Below are 5788 nucleotides of genomic sequence, written 5' to 3'. Positions count from 1 at the left end.
TTTTGTATCCACTCTTGCCACAGATCTAACCCTTCACGTTCCTTTTTCACGTCAATTCCAAACCCCATGTGTAGCAAACTCACCAATATTTGAGTGTAGCAAGCCAAAATCAGAACACGAATGCTCTCTAAGTCCATTGAATATATAGCCAGGTTGGCATGTAGATACAAAGAGATATGGCCCAAGAACTGTACTGATATTTTATTATACATTTAGGAGAGAGTAACCTGCTTCTGTGTATTCTAATTTATTTAATTTCAAAGATCATGATTTCTTGTCCATTTTAAAAATAAAATTCTTTGTTGCTTTCAAGACATGAACAGTAGACATAAATCATATGTCATCATCTACCTGGGTGACTAACAGGTTACAACCCTCAGTCATTTAAGGGCTTCGGGGCCCTTCTACAGTAGAGCAGGAGAATTACATATATATATATTTACATAGAAATACACCACTTGTCTAGGACTAAGTTGGCTGCAGAGCTGGAAGATGTGAGGACAAGTCTGTAGAGCTCTACTTACACATTACACAGCCTTCCTGAAAGGGCTCCTTGGGTCAGATGGAATATCCCCCTACCGCACGTATCTTGGTTTTGGAACCTGCCCTTGTATGATGGTGCAGTGATACACCGAATATAGGAGCAGATTGCTTTTGTTCAAGGCTTTTGGCACCACTGTACATTGCATGGAACAGAAATTCTTAACCTTAATAGACAGGAATTAAATAGAACTGTCCTAAGTATCTTAAAGCCACTTTAAAGCCAGACAGTTAAGTCTATCCCTTAAGGAGACACAGTCTGATAAATTTGTTAGGTACCCTACCTCTTCTCTACTCAAGTGCTTCTTGTGCTTCTAGTTCCTTCTACCATGTATCCTTTGACACTTTTTCGTCCATATGCAGGAAAATCTGAAATATTGTAAATGTTTCAGATTGAAGTCTGAGCTGCTGTGGGCACTAAATACTCCCCTGTGCTGGGCAAGTTGCAGATAAAGTTACTGTTATCAGCTGTGGCCTCAGAGGGTCCTTTCTTTCTCTTTTAACCACCTTTGTCCCTCCCTTGTTACCTACCACAAATTGCTCTATTTCTGCTCTGAAAAAAGATTATTTCAGGGATTGGATTTTTTCACAGGGGATTTACCCAGATTATGCAGTTCACACTTTTATTACTGCAGACTGTGGAAATCTCCCCACCCGCACATCCTGCTCTGATACCAATGCTTGTGTCCTGAAGGCGAGAAAGAAATTTATACAGTTAAATATAGACAGGTTTTCTTGTTGTAAAAAAAAAAAAAAGGACCGGAAGGCTGAAACTCTATCTTCACGCTCACAAAAAGACCTGTATACTTCTACTACCAGTAATATTTGGGGCAGGTTTACTGCCTGGGTGCCAGCTCTTCCTTTTCACCAGCTGTCTGAAATGATGACTATCAATCAACTTCCAAGGTTCCAGAATTCAACCCATTTTGCTATTTAGATTTTTTTTAGAGTGTGAGAAAGTCTATTTAGGTTACTCAGCTGTCTTGCATCTTTGGCAGTTCATTATCACCCCAATAAACATGTCTCCAGGAGACCCAAAGAACAAGACAGAAGGTTGCAGAAAAAGGGAAGAATTAGCCCAGTCTTTATGAGCCAGATGTATCCAGCTTTCCTCTAGGTCTTTCAGCTGCACCTTTGAATCTGCTCACACTGCTCCCAGTGACCAAGGGAATTGCTCTTGTGGAACCGGAACAAGAATCTCCTGTGAACTGTTTGGGAGCCCAGGGAAAGTAGACGCCTTGTCTTGAGCATGTAGTGAATTATCCATAATTTGAATGTCTGAAGCAAATCACTCCCAGGCTTACTGATGTTGGCAGTAACATAGAGAACATGTTTTATACTGGTGAACTTGCACAGCGTTAGGACAGACTCTTCTGTGATAAAGGTACAAAAACAATCCTTTGCTCAGCTCTTCTCACTTCGGCAAATATACAGAAAAGAAAACGTAGTTTCATCAGGTCATACCCAAACTGGGAATTTGTTCCAGCTCCTTTTACTAGTGCCTGCCCATCATGGTTCCTCTCTGTTACTATTTTCTTCTGAAGAAAAAGACGTGGCTTATACTGCTGGCAAACCGCAGTGCTGCAAATCTTGCAGTTTATTCTGGCAATATGGCATGTTTGCAGCTCCCCAGGCTGCTGATGGCTGGATAGGGATTAATTCTTCATGCCATGCAGACACATTTTTTTTGAGACACGTTCATTTACAAGTTAGAACAGGCAGTCACCACAGGCGTGTGACCAAGTAACGACCCAGCATTAATGTCTGGCTTAAAAATCAGGTAGGGGGGTTGCTTCCAGAAACAGGTTTGAATCTGTTTGAATCTCTGTGCTGAGGTTTTAATCTGTTTGAATCCGGTAATAGGCTGTATAGCAAGAAACCATTCAACTGTCGTACGCATTGAAGATTGGTGTGCCCCAATTTTTACATGACAGGAACATTAAACTTCTTCCCTACTTTATTAGGTGCATCAATAGGCTGCAGCTGGTATTTTAGTCTGAGGAGTCAGGAAGAAAAGGCAGCACAGCACTGCACTGCAAATTCATTAATTCCCAAAACCACAGCAGGAGACAGGGAGATGGGAATTAACCACAGCAGATGGAGACATAAAGCTTGCTTAAGTCCCCTTCACCCCCAGCAGGCTCTTTTTCTCTTCCCCTCCTCTCTGGTATATCCTGCAACAAAGCCTGTAGCAATCATCGAAAAAGGAAATTCCTGAGCTCATTGCTTAACCAGGCTGTAGGATGTAACACTCAACCTAAACCCAACAAGAGGCTGGAACTGAATTTCATTTGGGGGTTATTTCCAGGCAACATGCTCAATAACCCCACCACACTTTATTTACCATTTAGAGTGCAATAGCAATCAAAAATGGAAGAAATATGTGCCAGCACAGAAGAGAGCAGCACTGTGCTAAGACTGTGCATGAAAATGGGATTTGTATTTACTGTGCTCGTACAATGCTCGGATTCAAATTCTGCTAAAATCACTTTGCACACTGCAATGGCACACACTGTCCACACTGCTGCTGAAGTAACAGAGCTGGAATGCCTACTCGTGAAATAAACCCATTTGCCTAAAATAAGTTATGAATAACACCAAAATAAACTTAACTAAAGCAATAAATTAAGAAGTTGTGCCTTTGAGGCAGTGAATATCACTGTACTAGTTCACCACCTGCTGAAGGGATTTCCGCGTTCACTTCCACAGTCTGGAGATGCTGCAGGAATTGTGCTGTATACCCGTGGTGGGATTGTACTGGATGGCATCCTTATTTCAGAGAAGAGCTGAAATGTAGCAGAAAGCAAATTGTAGAGTGTTACACTTGACACTCATCATAATTCTTTACTTCTCATTTGGAACCACTGTAAAGAGAAATATGAGCAGCTCTCCATAGGCTGGAAAGGGTCATCCATGTGTCTTCTGAGAATCAGCCATGCTACCAAGAACGAGACTGAAATCGTTCTTAGTTCTTTCATTAGTTGACGTTATATCCCCTCTGTCTTGGCCACGACACACAGACTGGGAAAATGACTCAAGATCACAGAGATCATGTGAAAAACAAGTGTGTGGCCCTCCACCGTCTTCTACTGTTTGAAGCCACAACATTTTACATCCTTTCTGCACTGCCTACTGTGTGCAAGGCATTAGAGAATCGGGCTCAGCTCCCGTCAAAAGAATGTGAAATCAAAGTCTGGAAAGTCCAATAAAACCAAAGGAGTGTCAGTACCTCCTACTACGTGGGTTGTCTCGTGCATCTCTGGAGGCGGTGCTTTTTATTGCTTGCCTGTCTTTCAGGGCATGATGTAACAAGACGATTTGAGACAAGCTAAGAGCTTGCAGCCCCAGAAACAAGGAGAACTGTTCCCCTCACCACCTCCCTGCCCTCCTCCCTTCTTTCTGCCTATGCGCTCTCCTCTCTTAAAAGCTCACCCTGATGCTCACAGGATAGAGAGCACAGGGAGTTGGAAAATCACTAGAAGAGCTGGAAACTTCATGCAGAAAACTTACAGTAATGTTCTCTGTGGGGTTTGGAGTTGTATCAGGGCACTTTACAGTCCGCTGTCTGATGGTGATGGTACAAAGCAGTGAGAAGAAGGGGCTGGAGGAGCGGTGAAAGCACCCAAAGCACTCCTTCACTCTGTGGAAACTGTAAGTTCCATAGCTGTGGTAGGAAAGTGGTGACTGGTAGCAACTTTTAAAACTTCTTAATTCTTTGGTTTGTTTAGTTTTTAAAATCTTGACAAAATAATTAAAGCATACAGTATTTATTTTACAATCAAATCGCCTTTTGTGCCTTCCAGTTTTCTTAAAGGTGGCTCTTACTAACAGATTGTGTACTAGCACAACCACGTTCCAAAGGGCTGGTTAGCCCAGGACCAGGGCTGGAATGCTGAAAACTGAACACAACATGGGCTAACGACCTTATCCCGTTAGGTTCCTTCTGCATTGTGCTGCCCTCCGTGGCTGCTCTTAGGTTGCTTCTGGAGGAGCTTTCTGTACCCAGTCTCCTGGGTCTGAGCGAGCTATTCACACCTGTGGCATTTCAGTCCATACGGATCTGTTTCTAAAAAGGACACTAGATTAATTCATACCTTGGGGCACCACAAAATCCTTAATGTAAAGACCTCGCCTCACTTTTAAAATAATGGCAATCAAGAGCAGAAAATGTAAAGATCCTGCTTCAGATATCAGATGGCATCAGATCTGTTGCTCTAGAGACTATTGACAAATACAGATTTGGCACAGGTCAATTAACTGTTGGTTTTCCCTAAATCAAAATTTTAAGTCATAACCAAATGGAAAGAACATCCTCTGTTGGACAATATGCATAAATCAAGGCCCAGTTACTTAAAGAAAAATAAATTACTGAGCTTTTAATCGAAAAGGTAATATAGGCCATATCCATAAATACCTGGATCAATACTGAACTATAATCACACTGATGCCATCAATCCATGTGAATACAGAAAAAGGGAGAAACCTTTCACTCATAGATACGAGACTAATCAGCATGTAAAAACTAACCAGCGACATCAGGTAAATGTGTAAGCACTGCACAGCACTGCCAGAGGACGATGGCATCCACCTTCAGAACGGGACAGGCTTCTTCAGCAAGCTCCTTCCTGGGTGACAGGCACTCGCTCCATCTACGCGGACAAGTGTCTCAAAGGGGGTCGTTTCCTCCCCAAAATACACTTCCCTTTTCGAAAACAGAGCAGCCTGTTTTGCAGCCCGAGTTGCACTCACTGTCAGTTGCAGGGTGGTGTTTGGAGTATTTGAAAATACAGCCAGTGTAAGGGAAGCTGTACATTTTTTCACGTTTTCCAGTCAACTAACCCTCACTATTCTGGAGTTTCTTCGCACCGTTTTACAAATAACCAAAAGGACCCAAAGTAATTATCGTTCAGCCGAAGCGTTTTCTCGGTGAAATGATGGATGTTGAACGTGTGGATGGGAAGTGCCTGCCCGGGCAGCGGGTCCCCGTCAGACAAAGGCCATTGCTGCCACCTGCTGAGGACGGGGGGAACGGGACACGCACGGCCAAGTGTCAGCAGCCCTCGGCCGATGGCGCGTCGGGGAGGAGCTCCCGCAGAGGCGGCGCCCAGCTCCCCTGGAGCCACGGGGCGAAAAACTCAAACGCACTATTGCTTCCCCACCTCCTTCTGAAACAAAACTGAGGGAGGCCCGAGGGACGCGGCTGTTCGTACTGCTCTTTGCGGGGCAGCAGGGCCGGCGCGGCAGGGTG

This window comes from Buceros rhinoceros, unplaced genomic scaffold (assembly GCF_000710305.1).
Source record: "Buceros rhinoceros silvestris isolate BGI_N320 unplaced genomic scaffold, ASM71030v1 scaffold18756, whole genome shotgun sequence".
Taxonomy (NCBI): Eukaryota; Metazoa; Chordata; class Aves; order Bucerotiformes; family Bucerotidae; genus Buceros; species Buceros rhinoceros.
Note: the sequence above shows the minus strand (reverse complement) of the source record.